This window comes from Lissotriton vulgaris, chromosome 7 (assembly GCF_964263255.1).
Source record: "Lissotriton vulgaris chromosome 7, aLisVul1.2, whole genome shotgun sequence".
Classification (NCBI taxonomy): domain Eukaryota; kingdom Metazoa; phylum Chordata; class Amphibia; order Caudata; family Salamandridae; genus Lissotriton; species Lissotriton vulgaris.
Window position 1 is genome coordinate 1,207,904,803 of NC_141695.1, and position 19,912 is coordinate 1,207,924,714.

At 50.6% G+C, this 19,912-nt stretch overlaps 8 pseudogenes; all 8 read right to left on the reverse strand.

The window, feature by feature from the left end:
• Window positions 1-9,021: 9,021 nt before the first annotated feature.
• LOC147703211 (5S ribosomal RNA) lies at window positions 9,022-9,140 on the reverse strand (annotated as a pseudogene).
• Window positions 9,141-9,710: 570 nt separating this feature from the next.
• On the reverse strand, window positions 9,711-9,829 carry LOC147703212 (5S ribosomal RNA; annotated as a pseudogene).
• Window positions 9,830-9,925: 96 nt separating this feature from the next.
• LOC147703213 (5S ribosomal RNA) lies at window positions 9,926-10,044 on the reverse strand (annotated as a pseudogene).
• A 298-nt stretch (window positions 10,045-10,342) lies between these two features.
• Window positions 10,343-10,461, reverse strand: LOC147703214 (5S ribosomal RNA; annotated as a pseudogene).
• Window positions 10,462-11,184: 723 nt separating this feature from the next.
• Window positions 11,185-11,303, reverse strand: LOC147703215 (5S ribosomal RNA; annotated as a pseudogene).
• A 1,329-nt stretch (window positions 11,304-12,632) lies between these two features.
• LOC147703216 (5S ribosomal RNA) lies at window positions 12,633-12,751 on the reverse strand (annotated as a pseudogene).
• A 510-nt stretch (window positions 12,752-13,261) lies between these two features.
• LOC147703217 (5S ribosomal RNA) lies at window positions 13,262-13,380 on the reverse strand (annotated as a pseudogene).
• A 306-nt stretch (window positions 13,381-13,686) lies between these two features.
• Window positions 13,687-13,805, reverse strand: LOC147703218 (5S ribosomal RNA; annotated as a pseudogene).
• Window positions 13,806-19,912: the final 6,107 nt, after the last annotated feature.

Consider the following 19,912-nt stretch of genomic DNA (forward strand, 5'->3'; position numbering starts at 1 on the left):
GCAAACTTAGCACTTGATCCTTGGAGTTAGGCCTTCCCCCTTAGTGCCAAGCTACCTTATGTGACTTGGGATTCCCTAGGTCCAACAGAGGGCAATAAAAAAGAGATCTGGAATAGGCTCTAATTCAAATCTATATTCTCCTTTTCAAAATTGTTCTTTTCTTCCGGAGATATTTAATGACCGGGTGATGCTCAGGTGGCATAATTTGGGGATCCGTAAGCTTGGCGATCTGTTTCAGAGGAATTATTTTGTTTCTTTTAAGGAAGGAATATAAGCTACATAGCACTGACTTTTTCAAATACCTTCAGCTACGAAGCTTCTGTGAACAGAAAATATCAAAGAATATGATTGTATTAGGGAAAATTGAGATTATTGAAGAGATTAAGGATAGGTATAAAAAGGGGCCCTTATATAAGTTACTTTTGGAAAAGGTAGAATATGACCTAGTGGCTATTGAAGTAAAATGGCAAAATAAATTGAGTATTGAGCGAATTAATTTGGAGAGAAGTATGGAGATGGCTACTAATGTATTACTGAATGGATCACTGATAAGTCAACATTTCATGTCAGTTTTTGAACTATATTATACGCCAGGCAAACTGGCAAAATAGAATTCAGGTCGGGGGACTGAATGTAGTCGTTGTGGCCTATATGCAGCAGATGCTGCTCATTTTTATTTTTTTATTTTTTTTTAAGACGTTTATTAATGTTCAAAAGTGCAGTACACATAGCAAAGCCTACAACCCTGCGGGCCGGCTGCAAAAGAACGGTAAATCGTGAGTATGCTGGTCTGCACAGGAGGGCGTGTTGTTGCGCTCCCCGTGTCTCTGGCATGTTAGAGCACAGGCAGTATGGTCACATTACCTTTAATCAGTAAAAGAATAGTTCCATAAATGACGTCTTGTTTTTCAGTTTTTCTAGAACTAAACCATGAATTCAGCAAACTAAACAGTACAGTTCGTATCAGCATATCCCAATGTTCCTTTCGCGGCTGCGCCGCATCAAGGCTGTCCTGTTAGCACAGTGCTGTTAGGAGACCCCTCTGGTCAGTGTGGCGTATGTTGACGATGCTCCAGTACATTAGGGGGCCAGTGTTGTGCATGCGCGAGTGGTCTCGGACTTAAAGTGGGACAGCTCCTGAAGGCCGTGGTGCTTCGCCGGCCGCTGGCCTGGTTAGTGGCGCGTGTAGCAGTCAGGTGGATTAGCCTAGCTGTTGGTGTATCAGGCGGCGTCTGCGCCTGTGCTCGCTGCCTGGGGGCGCCGTTGGCGGCGTCCGTCCACCGTGTCGTGGGGGATGGAGAGGCCACCGCCGGTGAGCAGGGGGTCCGATACTACAAACGTGTGAACATGTATGGGGAAGGGGATGGGGGGGGTGGAGTGTACTTGCGGGGGCGGTGTCAACGACTCTGTGCTGGGGGCATGTCGCTGGGCGATGACTGCTGGTGAGCGCCTGTGTGGGTGGCCGGCCGTGTCTGAGGTCTGCGCGCTGGGTTATCTAAGTCTGGGATGGGGGGGTTGGCGGCACGGTGTGTGGTGGTTCCGTCAACGGAACTGTAGCCTCTGTGGCCTACTCCTGGTGGCGCTTACTCTATGTGAGCCCTCTGACAGCGCCGTCCCCCTGCAGGGACCCCAGGATGCCATCCCAGAGCTGCGCGATCGGGAACTGCCTCAGACCTGCTATTTCTTCCCGGTGAAGTGCCGTGCCTTCTGCCCTGGCCCAGTTTGTGAAGGATGTGAACTAATGTGCCGGGGTGGGTGGTTCCCGCCGCTTCCAATGCCTAGTGAGCAGCCGTTTGGCCGTGATGAGGCCCAGATCCCAGAACCGTGCCTGCGTTTTGTTTAGTTTGGTTCTTTTATATAACCCGAGAATGCACGCCTCCCACGTGTCAGGCAGTCCCGGACCCGTGCTGTGAATCAGGAGTGATATCACCTCCCCCCAGTACGTGGCCAGGGTTGGGCAGTGCCAAAGCATGTGCAGGATGTCTGCACCCAGCAGGTCACATCTGGGACAAACGGCAGTGTCTATCGCGAAGTATCTGTTAATTCTATCCGGTGTTAGATACGCCTGGTGCAGTATGTACAGCTGGATGATACGGAAGCGGGAGTTGCAGGGGACGTTCACAGGGCCGGCTAGGATCAGGTTCCACTCCTTATCTGTCCAATCCCTCCCTCGGTGTGCCGCCCATTTAGCCCTGATCTGTAGCGTGGGCTGTTGCGTGTGGATGAGAAGCGCCTGCGCTAACCAATGCGTGATGTGTGAGCCTCTGCCCATTACATGCAGATATTGGATCAGGTGGTGCATCGGTGGCTCGTCCTGGATGTCTCCCCAGGGATCAGTGTATGCCGGCAGTACCGACGCGTGGAATAGGAATTGCCCAGCCGGCAATCCCGTGCTTGCCGATAGTTCCGCAAACGGGAGCAGGGCCCCGTCAGCAGACAGGTCGCCCATGGTCTCTTCTCCGGCTGTGGTCCAGTGTTCCAGGTTGCGCGACGTTACCATCCCGTTCCTCCTGGGGGTGCCTAACAGGGGGAGGGCAGGAGCATATGGTCTGACATTTTTTGTCAGTTTCAGGCTGCGGATAAAGCATTTGCGGGCCACGGCCATATGCAAGGGTAGAGGACGGGGTCCCTTGGTCAATGGGTGAAACAGGGCACAAACTTGGGGGTGGGTCCACTGGTAGCCTGCGGAGGCCGTATCATCTAGATGCGTGCCGCTGAGCCAGTACGTTACCCATTGGAGCTGTGCAGCTAGGTAATACAGCTCCATGTTGGGGACAGCCAGTCCTCCCTCCACAGTCGGGGAGTACAACTTAGCCAGTGCCACCCGTGGGCGACCTGCGTTCCAGATCAAGCCGCGAAGCATTGATTCCAGGTCGCGGAATATCCATGTGGGGACATACGTAGGGATATTCGCGAAGTGATAGAGTAGCCTGGGGAGCGCTATCATTTTGGAAAGAGCTATCCAGCTGGGCACGTTCAGGGGCAGAGTTTTCCAGAAGGACATCTGGGCTCGCAAGGAGGAAATGGCACGCACCAGGTTGCCCTCCAGTATGTCCTGCGGGTCTCTGTAGATGTGTAGCCCAAGGTACTTAAACGTGGTTGGGTACCAAGCGAGCCGGGCCCCTCCAAGGTGCACTTCGCACTCCTCCTGGTCCCGGCCGAACGAGTATATTCCGGACTTGGCCCAGTTGACCCTGAGTCCCGAGACCTCCGCGAAGGCCTGGAAGATGTCCGACAGCTCGGCTGGTACCGCGGTGAGGTCCCGCACATAAAGCAGCAGGTCGTCTGCATAGAGTGAGACTGTGTGCGTCCCATCGGCCAGCGGGATCCCCCATTCCGCCCCTTTGTCTCGCAGTAGAGCCGCCGGGGGTTCAATAGCTAAAGAGAAGAGGAGGGGCGACAGGGGGCAGCCTTGTCTGGTGCCTCTGCGTACCCTGACCCTCTCTGACAGCAGTCCGCCTGTCCTCACTCGAACACTGGGTCTCTGGTAGAGTAGTCCGACCATGTCAGCGAAGGCATCGCCCACCTCAAATCTGTCTAACACTGCCCCCAGGTACAGCCATTCTACAGAATCGAAGGCCTTCTCTAAGTCTAAGACCAGACACCCCGATCTAGGCCAATGTGTCAGGGCCGCTTCCTGAATCCGGAAGAGGCGGCGCAGGTTACGAGAGGTGCTCCGCGCCGGCATGAAGCCGTTTTGGTCCTCATGCACCAGGGTTGGGACCTCTAGGGCCAGGCGGCGAGCCAGGAGGGAGGTGAAGACTTTATAGTCGGTATTCAGCATGGCTAACGGTCTATAGGATCCCATGTGTGTACCATCCCTGCCCGGCTTCAGTAGTGAGACTAGGTTTGCCTCATTGAGCGAGTCTGGGAGCGCTGATTCCTCCATAGCGGTATGGTACAATTTGAGCATCTCCGGGACCAGCGTGTCCGAACAGGCCTTAAAGAATTCGGCGGGTAGTCCATCTGGACCAGGGGACTTGCCGTTGGACAGTGCGAAAATGGCTTCGCGCACTTCTTCCGGGGAGAATGGTGCTCCTAGAGCGTCCTGCTGCGAGCCTGTGAGGGAGGGCAGCGGGATGTCTACCAGGTAATCTGCTATGTAGGCCGCGGAGACCCTCAGTTGCGATTTGTATAGGGCCTGGTAGTGTCCCACAAACGCTTGGTGTATCTTGTTTTGGGTGTACACTAGCTCTCCCTCAGCCGTGCGAATGGCGGATACTGGCTCCGTACGGTTCTCCTGCTTGACTAACCAGGCCAATAGCCTTCCGGGCTTGTCACTGTACTGGTGCACCCGCGCCGAGTGGGCCGCGAAGTTAACGTGCCGCAGCCGCTCCAATAGTGTTTCATGCTCCGCTCGGGCCGCCTGCAGCCGGTCTCCTGTGCCACCCATCGCCTCCTGTTCCCTGCAGAGTAAGTCCGCTTCCACCCTGCGCAAGTCCGCCTCCAACTTCCTCGGTATGCTTCCCTGAGTGCTCATGCAGTGCCCCCTTACCACCACCTTGAATGCGTCCCATTCTATTCTCGGGGAGGACGCTGTGTCTGTGTTGTCAGTGAAGTATTGTGCTACGCAGGCCTGCAGGGAGTCCCTAAAGGGGGCGTCCAGCAGTAGGGCAGGTTGCAGTCGCCATGTGGGGATTGGTGGGTGCGGGCGTTCCCAAGCCATGTGTAGGGTGTGGGGGTTGTGGTCCGAGTGTGTCCGGCCTAGGTATTGGGAGTCAGTGATGTGTGGCAACATTTCCGTTGATACCATGTACCTGTCAAGGCGGACGTGCAATGTGTGTGCCCCTGAGAAATAAGAGTACACCCTAGCGTCGGGGTTGTGCGCGCGCCATGCATCTTTCAGGTCCCACTGTGCCGCCCACTGTGTGGGTGCCTTCGTGGCCCCCTGGGATGTTGCCTCTGGCCTTGGCGGGACCAAACGGTCCAACACTGGGTCTAGTACCGTGTTGTAGTCACCTCCCAGTATCCATGGGACGCCGTGCCAGGGCGCCAATTTCTCTGATATGCACGCTAGGAAGGTGCCCTGGTCCGTGTTTGGAGCGTAAATGGATGCCAGGACCACTGGTTGCCCGTCCATACGACCCTTTACCAGGACATACCTCCCCTCCGTGTCTGTGTGAACTTCTGACATTACGAAGGGAGTACCCGGCTTTACCCACAACAGTGCCCCGCGGGCATATGAGGAGTAATCAGTGACATACAGTTGCCCCCTCCATCTTCGCCTCATCGCTGTCACCTCCGCCCCACACAGATGTGTTTCCTGCAGTAGTGCGACCTGCACATTTTGCCTTTTCAAGTAGGAGTATATTTGATATCTGCGCGCAGGTGTGTGCATACCTCTAATGTTCCAGGTACATAGCTTTATCGCAGACATTTTGGCAATACACAGTCCCCCCCAACATTCCTAGTAACGGCGGCCCCACCTAGAGCTTTCGCAGTGGTCCTCCCAGCACTCCTGTCTCCACCCCTCGTAGTACACTCAGCAATGTTCGGGAAGACATTAGGGCAGGGAAAAACAATGAATAACAACAACCAACAGCGGGCTATCCCCGCTAAAATACCAAAAGGGCAGTGGCGGAACAGGCCACCGTCCATTCTCTCAAGTGAGAGGAACATTTTTACTTGTCCTAGGGGCAGTGTGTGCTAAGCACAATCTCGGCAAGAAAGGTACACAGTCAGTTAGGGGAAGCAGGTCACTTCCCTGAGCCACTTGATACAGGGTGCCAGTGGCCGCCAACTATGGTCCGGTGCCCCAAGTTACTCGTCTTGCGTGTGGCCTCGCTTGCGTGAGTGTCTGCAGGTGAGGGGCAGAGTGCCACGTGGTGTGGGCTGCGCGCCCCCGCCCGAAGGAGCCCCCTCGTGCCCTGGCTCGCACATGGAGATGGCTAGGTTCGGGTGTATGTTGAGAGACAACCCCGTCATTGCCCACCCCGCTGACCACCAGTGCCACAAGGGCATTACTCACTGTTCCAGGTGTCCACTGTTCAATCAGCTGGCAGGGGGGGGGGGGGAGAAGCCCGCAGCAGTGGCGGGTGCCGGTCGCGCACCATCGTCCAGTCGACCACTGCCAGCCCCCCCTCGTTGCGGCAGGGCCAATGCAAATATCGCCTATAGAATCAGTGGATCATGTCAGAGGTTTGTGGCGTGACGATAGGCAGTTCCACCGAGATCTGTGAGTTCGGGATCCCATATATGGCCTCGTCGTCGTCGCTTGGTACCAGCTGTTGGCCGTCCTCCGGGGCTGTCTCTTGGGAAGGCGACTTGCTCATTTGAGAAACCTTCCGTAGTGCGTCGCGCTGTTCTTGGCGCATCTGGTCTAGTGGGGGAGAGTGGCGTGCCCCCTCCTCCGCGTGTTGGGACTGCTGGGTTCTGTGTCTGCGGCGGCGGCGCGGTCCTCGCGGCCTGGTCCTCGTCTCGTCCCCACGAGAGTGCTTGGGCGCCGTGTCCGTGCCCCCGTCCAGCCACTCACTGGCCTCCACAGGTGTGCTGAAGAAGTAGGTGTTGTCTCCCGCCACCACCCTCAGCTTGGCCGGGAATAGCAGGGAGTAATTGAGGCCCGCGGTGCGTAGTCTCCACTTCACTTCCATGAAGTCGTGCCTCTGGCGTTGCACCTGGATGGTATAGTCAGGGAAGAACATGATCGACGCATTGTCTATGCGTATCTCGGCCAGTCACCTTGTCTCCCGCAGGACCGTGTCTCTGTCCCTATAGTTCAGTATTCTGAAGAGCAGTGGCCTCGGGTTGGCGCCGGTGGTATAGGGCCTCGTCGGCACCCGGTGTGCGCGCTCCACAACGAAGTGGGGTGACGGCAAGCCTTCGGGCAACAGTGTCCGTAGCCATTCTTCCACATGTTGGGCTGGGCGGTTCCCCTCCCATTTTTCAGGAACCCCCACCAGTCTGATGTTATTGCGTCTCGCCCTCCCTTCCGCGTCCTCGGCCCTATATTCCAGGAACTCCACTCTGTTCAGGAGGTCCTGCACCTGCCTGTCCGTCTGGGTGACCTTGGGCTCGATCTCCTTTACTGCGCCTTCCAGGGTCTTGGTCCGGTCGGATAATTTCCTGTGGTCATCGCGCAGGAGGGTCAGGTCCACAGCGACTCCATCTATTTTGGACTCCAGGGAGGTTCTAGTTTGCTGAAGGGACTGTTCCATTCGTTCCACCGCTGCTAGCACGCTGTCAATCCTCGAGGCCAGTTGTTCGGCGGCCATTTTGTGTAGCGATTTGCCTGTCTTCCCCTTCGGCGGGGCCCCACCAGTCCCGGTGCGGGTCCGCACTCCCCCGGACATGTGCGGGTGGCGTCTGTCCGGCAGGGTCGTCGCCTGTGGTGGCCCGGTGATGGTGTCCCCGGATGCGCTGCACTCCTGGGTGGGGAACTCAGCGGATGCCAGCGATCCCCTCAGTCGAGGCCGTCGTTGTTGCCCCTGGGGTGGGGGAGGGGTTTTGCCAGGGGGTACCTAGCCCTATCGCCCCATGGCTGCGCCTCACCGGTCCGGGTGTTGCAGTGGCCGAGGGGGCGTGTGAGGTGCGTGTGCCCGTGTGGTCTGGGCAGGTCAGTCTGGGCCAGGTCCACTCTTTGCGCGTGCCCCACTGTCTCTCAGGCAGCCTTCACCTCTATGGGGGGGGCCCGCAGGTGCGCCCTCTGTGCGTCTTCAGTGCAGGGGGGGGATGGCTGTTCTATCCCCGGCAGCTGCGCAACTCCCCGGTCAGGGTTCCAGGCCCTTAGCATCGGCCTTGGGGGCTGCTGCCTCCTGCCGGCCTCTCAGTGTCCGTTGTGGCAGAGAGGGCTCCCCGGGCGGCGCCGGTTGCTGTGTGGTTCCTCGGGGAAGGGCCGTCTGCCGTTGGGCATCCGCTGTCTCCCGCGTCCCCCCCGGGTCGATCTCCGCCTCGCCGTGCCTCACCTCGGTCCGGGGCAGCGAGTGCGTGGGGGCCGTGACGTAGGCGGGGGGCGCCTGCTCTCCCCGTCGTCCGGGCCCGTCCTTGGTGTTCCGCAGCCGTTTGGGGCGTCCTCCGGGCCACCGGTGGACCCACCCGGCAAGGCAGTTGGGAGTTCGTGGGGTCCGGGCAGCGCGGTGCGGGTGGTCCGTCGGGCCTGTCTTCTAGGCCCAAGCCGCGGTCTCTCCTGGATGCTCCACTGGCCAAGGGGCGCCCGGTCCCGCAAGAGGGCTGTAGGCGAGGTCGGGGTCGGCCCCGTCGGTGCCCGGGAGTGAAAAGTTGCCTGGTGTGCCGTGGCGGGTTCCAGGGGGGTCCGCTCGAAGTTCTGGGCGGCCACGGTGAAAATTGCCGGATAATTGGCTCAGGGAAGGGGAGCCGGTAGCGGAGCTCTACCCAAGAGCGTCCGTCGCCATTGCGTGCTTAGCCACGCCCCCCGCAGCAGATGCTGCTCATATGTTATTTTTTTGCCCTAAGCTTTCCCGGTTTATTGCTGATGTCGAGTTTTATTTAACGAATAGTTTGGGTATCCGAGTACAATTAACGGCACCAATGGTTATCTTTGGATGTGAAGAGAGCACGGTTTATAAGGGCCCAGCTGCAGAAGAAGGTTTCATTTTTATATGTATGTCCGTTTACCGATCATGTATCAAGTCTCAATGGCTCGACGTGGAATCACCAAATTTTATCAAGTGGCAAACCAAAATATTGTCTATATATCATCTTGAGAATGCATTATATAAAATTAAGGGCATTAGGAAGAAAACTTTCGGGTATCAATTATGGTCTCCAATCACCAACTGGATAGGAAGTTAAGGAAAACTGCTGTATTCGTATTTTTATTATCTGTATTTTTATTATTCTCTTTAATTATTTTTTTTGGTTTGATAGTATGTTTATGAAGATTGTATCTGCCCAAAAGAGGTTTTATTTTGTTAGGCTACAAACTGTCTTAAAAAAATGAAGGTGTTTGCCTATTGATATATAAGTACTTTTGTTGTCTGTTTTCTGTCATAAAATTCAATAAAAAAAATACTTCAGTACTAGCAAGCCACTCTGACTCCCCTAAAGCGAAAAAAATAAAAAAAAAGGCTACAGCACCTGGTATTGCCAGGCGGTCTCCCATCCAGGTACTAACCAGGCTCAACCCTGCTTAACTTCTGAGATCAGACAAGATGAGGTGCTTTCAGGCTGGTTTGGCCGTAGGCTCTAGGAGAATTGATTTTGGGGCTCTTAGCTTTCTTCACTCACTTCAGTACTAGCAAGCCACTCTGACTCACCTAAAGTGAGTTGCCCAGATTCAGCTCGGTGGCAGGTATCCTTCGTTCCCTACATTGGCTCCCTGTAAGGAAGCGCATCCTTTTTAAGGTTCTGTGCCTTGCCTTTAAGATTCTGAGAGGTATAGGCCCGGAAATCTTATCTAGCTGTCTCTCCTTTTACGTTCCCACCCGTACCCTCCGCTCCCAGGGCTTGGCCCTTGCTGTGGTCCCCAAATTCAGGCTCAGTCGCATGGGAGGCCGCTCGTTCAGTGTAAAGGCCGCGGCAGCATGGAACTCCCTTCCTGTTGAAATCCCGTCTTATGGAGGATCTCTTGACTTTCCGGAGGGCTATAAAAACATTCCTGTTTTAGCTGCTTTTGTGTTTTTCACTCTCCTGTTGTGTTATGCTCTACCTTGTCTCTGCGCCGGGACGCTCCTTGGCTGGAGTATCTGTGCGCATAATAAATCAACATAACATAACATAACATAACATAACTCACCTAAATGGAAAGAATAAAAAGCCTACAGCACCTGGTATTCCCAGGCGGTCTCCCATCCAAGAACTAACCAGGCCCGACACTGCTTAACTTCTGAGATCTTACAAGATCAGGTGCTTTTAGGCTGGTATGGCTGTAGGCTCTCAGAGCACTGATTTTGGGGCTCTTAGCTTTCTTCACTCAACGTCAGTACTAGCAAGCCACTCTAACTCACCTAAAGCGAAAGAGAAAACAAAAAGCCTACAGCACCTGGTAGTCCAAGGCGGTCTCCCATCTAGGTACTAAACATTCCCGAACCTGCTTATCGTCTGAGATCAGACGAGATCAGGTGCTTTCAGGCAGGTACGGCCGTAGGCTCTAGGATCACTGATTTTGGGGCTCTTAGATTTCTTCACTCAACTTCAGTACTAGCAAGTCACTGACTCCCCTAAAGACTAAGAAAAAAATAAGCCTGCATTCACAGGCGGTCTCCCATCCAGGTATTAACCAGGCCTGACTCAGCTTAACTTCTGAGATCAGACAAGACCAGGTGCTCTCAGACTGGTATGGCCGTAGGCTCTAAGAGCACTGATTTATGGGGCTCTTAGCTTTCGTCATTCAACTTCAGTACTAGCAACCATCCCTGACTCCCCTAAAGCTAAAGAAAAAATTAAAAGCCTGCAGCACCTGGTATTTCCAGGCGGTCTCCCATCCAGGTATTAACCAGGCCTGACTCTGCTTAACTTCTGAGTTCAGATGAGACCAAGTGCTTTCAGGCTGGTATGGTTGTAGGCTCAAGGAGCACTGATTTTTGGGGCTCTTAGCTTTCTACACTCAACTTCAATACTAGCAATCCACTCTGACTCCCCTAAAGCGAAAGAAAAAAAAAAAAGACTACAGCACCTGGGATGCCCTTGTGGTCTCCCATACAGTTACAAAATAGGCTCGACCCTACTTAACTTCTGCAATCAGACCAGATCAGGTGTTGTCAGACTGGTATGGATATAGGCTCTAGGAAAACTGATTTTAGGGCTCTTAACTATCTTCACCCAACTTTAATACTAGCAAGGCACTCTGACTCCCCTAAAACGAAAGATTAAAAAAAAAAAGCCTACAGCACCTGGTATTCTCAGGCAGTCTCCCATCCAGGCACAACCCTGCTTAACTTCTGAGATCAGATGACATCAGGTGCTTTCAGGCTGGTATGGCCGTAGACACTAGGAGCACTGATTTTGGGGCTTTTAGCTTTTTTCACTCAACTTCAGTACTAGCAAGCCACTCTGACTCCCCTAAAGCGAAAGAAAAAAAAAAGGTTACAGCACCTGGAATTCCCAGGCAGTCTCCTATCCAGGTACCCAACAGTCCCGACCCTGCTTAACTTCTGAGTTAAGACGAGACCAAGTGCTTTCAGGCTGGTATGGTCTTAGGCTCAAGGAGCACTGATTTTTGGGGCTCTTAGCTTCAACACTTCAATACTAGCAATACACTCTGACTCCCCTAAAGCGAAAGGAAAAAAAAGCCTATAGTGCCTAGTATTCCCAGGCGGTCTCCAATCCAGGCACTAACCAGGCCCAACCCTGTTTAACTTCTGAGATTAGACGAGATCAGGAGCTCTCAGGCTGGTGTGGCCATAAGCTCTAGGAGCACAGATTATGGGGCTCTTAACTTTCTTCACTAAACTTCAGTACTAGCAAGCCACTCTAAATCCCCTAAAGCGAAAGAAAAAAACAAAAAGCCTACAGCACTTTGTATCCCCAGGCTGTCTCCCATCCAGGTACTAACCAGTCCCGACCCTGCTAAACCTATGAGATAAGCCAAGATCAGGTGCTTTAAGGCTGCTATGGCCGGAGGCTCAAGGAGCACTGATTTTGGGGCTCTTAGCCTACTTCACTCAACTTCAGTACTAGCAAGCCACTCTGACTCACCTAAAGCGAAAGAAAAAAAGCCTATAGCACCTGGTATTCCCAGGCAGTCTCTCATTCATGTACTAACAATGCCCTACCCTGCTTAACTTCTGAGATAAGGTGCTTTCAGGCTGGTATGGCCGTAGGCTCTAGAAGCACCGATTTGGGGCTCTTAGCTTTCTTTACTCAACTTCAGTACTAGCAAGCCACTCTAACTGCCCTAAAGCGAAAGAACAAAAAACCTACAGCACCTGGTATTGCCAGGCGGTCTCCCATCCAGGTCTGACCCTGCTTAACATTTCAGATCAGACGAGATGAGGTGCTTTCAGGCTGGTATGTCCTTAGGCTCCAGAAGCATTGGTTTTGGGGTTCTTAGCTTTCTTCACTCAACTTCAGTACTAGCAAGCCACTCTGACTCACCTAAAGCGAAAGAATAAAAAGCCTACAGCACCTGTTATTCCCAGGCAGGCTCCCATCCAGGTACTAACCAGCCCGACCCTGCCTAACTTCTGAGAACAGGTGCTTTCTGGCTGGCATGGCTGTCGGTTCTAGAGGCACTGATACTGAGGCTCTTAGCTTCCTTTACTCATCTTTAGTACTAGCAAGCCACTCTGACTCCCCTAAAGCAAAAGAATAAAAAAAAGCCTACAGCACCTGGTGTTCCCAGGCGATCTCCCATCCAGGTACTAACCAGGACAATCCCTGCTTAACTTCTGAGATCAGATGCTTTCAGTCTGCTTGGCTGTAGGCTGTAGGCTCAAGGCGCAGTGATTTTGGTGCTCTTAGCTTTCTTCACTCAACTTCAGTACTAGCAAGGCACTCTTACTCCCCTAAAGCGAAAGAAAATTTTTGCCTACAACACTTAGTATTCTAAGGCTGTCTCCCATCCAGGTACGAACCAGGCCCGACCCTTCTTGACTTCAGCGATCAGACGAGATCAGGTGCTTTCAGGCTGGTATGGCCATAGGCTCTAGGAGCACTGATTTTAGGGCTCTGACGTTTCTTCACTCAACTTCAGTGCTAGCAAGCCACTCTAACTCCCCTAAAGTGAAAGAAAAAAAAACCTACAGCACCTGGAATCTCGAGGCAGTCTCCCATCCAGGTTCTAACCAGGCCCGACCCTGCTTAACTTCTGAGATCAGACGAGACCAGGTGCTTTCAGGCTGGTGTTGCTGTAGGCTGCAGAAACATTGATTTTAGGGTTCTTAGCCTACTTCACTCAACTTCAGTACTACCAATTCACTCTGACTCCCCTATAGCGAAAGAAAAAAACAAAAAGCCTACTGCACTTTGTATCCCCATGCTGTCTTCCATCCAGGATCTAACCAGCCCCTGCTTAACTTCTGAGAACAGGTGCTTTCTGGCTGGCATGGCTGTAGGTTCTAGAGGCACTGATTTTGGGGCTCTTAGCTTCCTTTACTCATCTTCAGTATTAGCAAACCACTCTGACTCCCCTAAAGAAAAAGAAAAAAAAAACCTACTACACCAGTTATTCGCAGGCCATCTCAAATCCAGGTACTAACCAGGCACGACTCTGATTAACTTCTGAGATCAGAGGAGATCAGATGCTTTCAGGCTGGTATTGCTCTAGGTTCTAGGAACACTGATTTTTGGGCTCTTAGCCTACTTCACTCAACTTCAGTACTACCAAACCACTCCGACTCCCCTATAGCGAAAGAAAAAAACAGAAAGCCTACTGCACTTTGTATCCCCAGGCTGTCTCCCATCCAGGTACTAACCAACCCCAACTCTGCTTAATTTCAGAGATCAGATGAGATCAGGTGCCTTCAGGGTGGTATGGCCGTAGGCTCTAGGAGCACTGATTTTGGGGCTCTTAGCTTTCTTCACTCAACTTCAGTACTAGCAAGCCACTCTGACGCCCCTATAGCGAAAGAAAAAAAAAGCCTAAAGCACCTGGTATCTCCAGGCGGTCTCCCATCCAGGTACTAACCAGGCCCAACGCTGCATAACTTTTGAGATAAGTCAAGATCAGGTGATTTCAGACTGGTATGGCCGGAGGCTCAAGGAGCACTGATTTTGGGGCTCTTAGCTTTGTTCACTCAACTTCAGTATTAGCAAGCCACTCCGACGCCCCTATAGCGAAAGAATTAAAAAAACCTAAAGCACCTGGTATTTCCAGGCGGTCTCCCATCCAGGTAATAACAAGGCACGACCCTGCTTAACTTCTGAGATCAGACGAGATCAGGTGCTTTCAGGCTGGTATGGCCATAGGCTCTAGGAGCACTGATTTTAGGGCTCTTACGTTTCTTCACTCAGTACTAGTAAGCCACTATGACTCACCTAAAGTGGAAAAAAAACCAACTTCCGCACATAGTATTCCCAGGCGGTCTCTCATCCAGGTTCTAACCAGGCCGGACCCTGCTTAATTTCTGAGATCAGATGAGATCAGGTGATTTCAGGGTGGTGTGTCGGGTTTCACCACCTCACTGCGCCCAATACACTGCAGGAACGATGATGAGCCCAATCCCCTACCCACACCCAAGTAACGCACACTGAAAGTACACAATGTGCTAATCACGTGGGCACAGGGAGAGGGTGGGAGAAAAGGAAAGAACAAGACACCATGGATTTGAAGGATTGGTCCGCCTTCAATAATAGGACACCACAGGAGTAACTGCGCCTAGGAAAGGAGCACAATATTAGTACTAAATACAAGGAAAGCATGGGACACACTAATTTATATAGCTATCCCCCCGTTTCTATGACCATGTATCACCCAAAAAAGCGCACACATGACCTCCTTACCGGTCCTTAGATATTTGTAATCCAGAATGGCGTGCGTCAGCTTCCAAAACTTCATCCACTGTGGTGCCAAATCAGTATAGGATAATATGAACGTAAAAATCCCATCCCAATCCTTATTATATCAAAACATCAGGGGGAAAATGTCATTATTATTAATGACGGAAAAATCCCCCAGCATAGGCAAAAGCAAGCTATGCTCCTGAAAGTGGCCACTTCGAGCGGAAGAACAAACTAACGCCACCAAACAAACCGGGCTCGTGATTACACAACGATGTGGTCTGAATAGACAAGATCCAGGAAGTAGCCATCAAAGACTACACGCAGCCACGTGTAGCACAACGGGAGTCAGACACGAAGAGGGAACAAATGTTGCGGCAAGGTGGAGGTTCACAATACCTCAGGGTAAAAGTCTAAATCTCCTCACGAGAACAGCAAGAGAGAAGGGGAATCTGGAAAAGAGACTACGATGCTCACGATCCCGTAAGAACCGGAGGACTACACAAGACCTCGCACTGGAACAACAGGCAACCAGGATGAAACTCCGACAAGTATGGAAACCAAGCAAGGATTGGAGGACACAAACCTGCTTTTAAGGGTCTACAGGACACAGGTAAGTCATGTGACTAGCAAAACATGGTCGAGGAAAGAGGACAGGACTAACCTACTTCCTAACAGTACCTCACCCCAAAGACCTCCCTACAGGACGAGGTTTTGTCGGATGGCGTACATGAAACAATCGCACCGACCTAGGGGCATGCACACCACTCGCTGGTTCCCATGTCCGGTCCTCAGGAGTGTATCCTTTCCAGTCCACTAAGTAGTATAATCAGTCTCTCCTACGCCTGGAGTCAAGTTTAGCATTTACCTCAAACTCCTCCTGTCCCTCAACCAAAAGAGGAGGAGGAGGTGGCAGTTTCTGTGAAGATCTTACATACCGTTTCAACAGGGATGTATGAAACACAGGATGCACCCTATAATCCTCTGGCAATTCCAGTTTCATTGCTACAGGATCAACCACTTTAACAATAGAAAAAAGGACCCACATAACGGGGCTGCAACTTTCGAGACCCCTGTATCCTAAGGTTCTTAGTAGCCAACCATACCTGATCTCCCACTACATAGGATGGAGCTGGCGCCCTGTGCTTGTCATCATGTAGTTTCATAGTATTCTTAGCCTCCTGTAACCTATCCCGAGCAGCATCCCAAATAACGCTCAAAGACTTGCACATATCGTCTATGGCTGGCACATGCCCCGTAGGTTGAATGGATATAGCTTTAGGGTGATAACCCATTAAACAAAAGAAAGGAGTCATACCTAAAGCGGAATGCAAACTGTTATTATAAGCAAATTCCGCAAGAGGGAGAGTGGTGACCCAATCACAAGATAGACAGGACACGAGGCATCTAAGGTACTGCTCCATAGTCTGATTAGTGCGCTCAGTCTGCCCATCAGACTGCGGATGGTAAGCTCAGGACATCCGTATCTCCATCTTCAACAAAGAGCATAGTTCCATCCAAAAAATGAGACACAAACTGAGCGCCTCTATTTGTGACTACGGCTGACGGCAACCCATGCATCCTCACCACTGAACCAATGAAAGTGGTTGCCATTTCCCTTGCTGTGAGAATCTTAGGTAATGGGATAAAATGTGCCATTTTTGTGAATAAATCCACCACCACCAAAATGGCAGTAAACCCAGACACAGAAGGAAGGTAAGTTACGAAATCCATACTTATAATATGCCATGGAGCTGGTGGAACTGCTAAAGGTTGCAATAGACCAGAAGGCTTAGAGTGCAATGGCTTACTAGTGGCACAAACAGGACAAGAAGCAATAAATCCCTGGACATCACGTGCCAAGGTGTCCCACCAAAACCATTGCAAACACAATTCTTTTGTTTTCTGTATTCCAGCATGTGCCACTAATGCAGAAGAATGACACCACTGCAGCACTGATTCCCGTAGTTCAGGGGGAATGAACAAACGACCTTCATGATATAACAAACCATCTTGAACTACAAAATGTGGTTTTGCTAGCCCCGGAACCAAGTCAACTTTTCTCAACCTGCTCTTCACAGATGTAAACTCATCTACGGAAGCCACCCCTATTATCCTTTCACCATCAATCATAGGTCTTATTTCCCTTTCAGGCCCAACTTCCTTTGGATCTACATGAATGCGAGATAATGCATCTGACTTGACCTGCTGAGCTGCGGGTCTATAAGTAATAACAAAATCATATTTGTTAAAAAATAGAACCCACCACATCTGTCGAAGGTTCAAAGCTCTGGCTGAACGAAAAACCACCATGTTCTTAGGGTCAGTATAAATCGTTACAGGATGCCTGGCTCCCCATAAATAATGTCTCCACTCTTCAAATGATAACTTAATGGCAAGCAACTCCCTTTCTGCTACCGTGTAATTGCGTTCAGCCAGCAACAAGGTCTTAGAAAAGAACGCAATTGGGTGCATGAATCCGGTCTCAAGATCTCTCTGTGACAGTACCACTCCTACCGCACATAGCAATGCATCTGTCTCAACGTAGAATGGCAGGGCAGGATCAGGATGCACTAACACAGGTGTAGACGTGAATTTACCTATCAATTGCTGAAAGGCGGCTTGTGTTTCAGATGACCAGACAAAAGGGACCCCGTTTTTCATTAATGATGTCATGGGTGCTACTACATCTGAAAAGTGTGAAACAAACCGCCTATAAAAATTGGCAAATCCCAATAGTACCTGTATATCTCTGACATTAGATGGTATCGGCCACGTAACAATAGATTCAATCGTTTTAGGATCCATCTGGATCCCGCCTGCAGAAACAATGAAGCCCAGGAACTCCACCCTAGGGGCATGGAACGAACATTTATCCAGTTTCACATACAACTGGTGGTCTTTTAGCTTTTGCAACACCTGTGTCACATGCGACTTATGTTCATCACTGGTTTCCGAGAATATTAAAATATCATCGTTATAAACGATAACTCTTATATCCAAATATTCTCTCAAAACTTCAATAATAAAAAACTGAAAGGCTGCCGGAGCATTACACAAACCAAAAGGCATAATGCAGTACTCAAACAAACCAAACTTAGTTTTAAAAGCCGTTTTCCATTCATCTCCAGTGCGTATTCTGATAAGATGGTATGCCCCTCTTAAATCCAACTTAGTGAATATAGTAGCCTTCTTTAGTTGATCTAACAACACCGGGATTAATGGGAGAGGATACTTATTCTTCACCGTAACCTTATTAAGGACCCTATAATCCACACACGCGCGCAAGGTACCCTCCTTTTTAGGAATAAAAAAGATGGCCGAGGACACTGGCGATGAAGATGGACGGATAAACCCCTTAGCTAATATATCATCCAGGTACTCCCTCAGATGCTGCTCCTCAGGCCCAGATAGTGCATAAATGCGACTACAAGGCAACGTAGCACCAGGTACAAGGTCAATTTTACAATCGAAAGAACTATGAGGAGGGAGGCCGTTAGCGTGACCTTCATCAAATATATCCTCAAAAGCAGTATAAGGGGAAGGTACAATCACAACCTCTCCAACTGCACAGGTCAATGGTGATGCCCAATCCGTGGCAACCTGATAACAACAATACAAACAATGCGCGGAATCAAGATTTACAGTACGCCTCACCCAATCTATCTTTGGATTGTGCATTTGTAGCCAAGGTACCCCTAAAACCACACCAAAAGAGGGAGTATCAATCAAATCAAAACAGATAGATTCACAAACTAGCAGGAGAGGCATTGACAAACCACACACTATCCACCTGAGGACGTCACAGAAAGTGAAGTCGCATATGTTCTGTGTCGCCGAATACATCGCTGAAAGTGAGGCCTTTCAACCTGAGGACTCTAGATTTATGTGATTGTGTGGCTACTCGTGGGCAGCCTACTTTCTAACTGTGGACATAGAGGCCGGAGGGGCAGCTTCAGCCCATGGACTGCGGGGCAGTGAAGCCCTCCGGAGCAGAGCAGAGCAGAAGGCGGGGCAGAAGGCGGTAAGCGGGAACGAGAGCTGCGGTACTTCTCCTTTCAATTCTGCAGCACGGACGTGGCAGGCTAACCGGGCCGTCCTGTTCCTGCTTGCAGCGTTGGGGTGCACCGCCACAGGTTCTACCTGGCTTCCTGGCTCTCCTTTTCTTTACAAATTGTTGAGCGGGTTCATACCCGCGAGAGTTTGAAGGGTACTAAGATTCTCTCAATGCTGTAGATCCATTTTTGAATTAACGGCAAGGAGTGACATCTTGTCCCTCCTAAGTTATGGGAGAGAAAGATACTTTATCTTTTTCCGAGAGCCATATTCAAAATTTGTTGGCCACTTCCCCCTTTTCTGATGTCACACTAAGTTCTTCAGCCCAACAGCAGAACGAAACAGATAAACTTACTAGACTTCGTAAAAAGCATATCCACACTGAACTTCACGGGCATTTTCTTCTGAAGCACCTAAGGGGTGGGACCATCCCATGGAGGCTTCAGGTCAAGAATGTCCCAGGGATTTTCACTGAAGATGCAGAGTATAAGAAAGGCTTTAGCTGCATTAATACTAAGTGCAGCAGGGACCTGATGGTCCATACTATTGAAACTGCCCAGAGACTATGTGCTAAGGAATTACAGGAAATTGAGGAACTAACTCAAGCGATCAGGGACAGCGAGGTGATAACATACTCCAAGGCTCTCTTAGAGAAGCTAGACAAAGAAATTCAGATCTTCAAAGACAATACCATCCACGGTAAATCAGCCCAGTACGAACGGGATTCCAAATCTTTCACGTTAGAAAGGGCTTACTCCTTTTTAAAAGACGATTACTATTCTCAAACGGATTCTCGTGGAGCACTTACTAACTTTCAAGGGAGGTCACGAAACAGGTTTAAGACTTTTTCAGAAACTTCATCTTCTGAATCATCAGGGTCAGACTCAAGAGGGAATAAAAAACAAACTCCTTTTTTAGACAAAGGCCAACAGCCAAAAGTCCGGTTCAAACCACAATGGGAGATGAGAACGCGGCGAAACTTTTACAAGTCGTAGGAGGCTCCTCCACTATAGTTAACCTTTCCACCAGAGCATTATCAAAAGATGAGGAATCGGTCCTCAATCTGGGTCTTAAATTTGTTCCTTCTAGGCAGATGGATTTTACCAAAATCAAGCTGGAAACAATAGAATTCTGCCGCAAGATTAGACTCAGAGCATTCTTTGCCAACCAACCACCCAATACCATCACTGAAACCACTGGACTCAGGAACAAATCTTCGTTTGTTCGTAGTCACAACATCCCCAAACAAATATATGCCTTTGAGCAAATCATGTTGTCATCCATAAACAAACTGGAAAATAAGAAAAAGTTTGTACAACGTAACATCACTAAGGGACAACAGGCTGCACTTAAGACTCTTAAAGAAGATTCTTCTGTGGTCATAAAACAGGCCGACAAAGGCGGTGCAGTTGTGATTTGGCCCAGGGAAAAATATTTGGCAGAAGGGTTCTCCCAAGTCAATAATCTAGAATGGTACAGAAAGTTGAAAGAAGACCCATTACAACAAATTCAGGCCTCAATT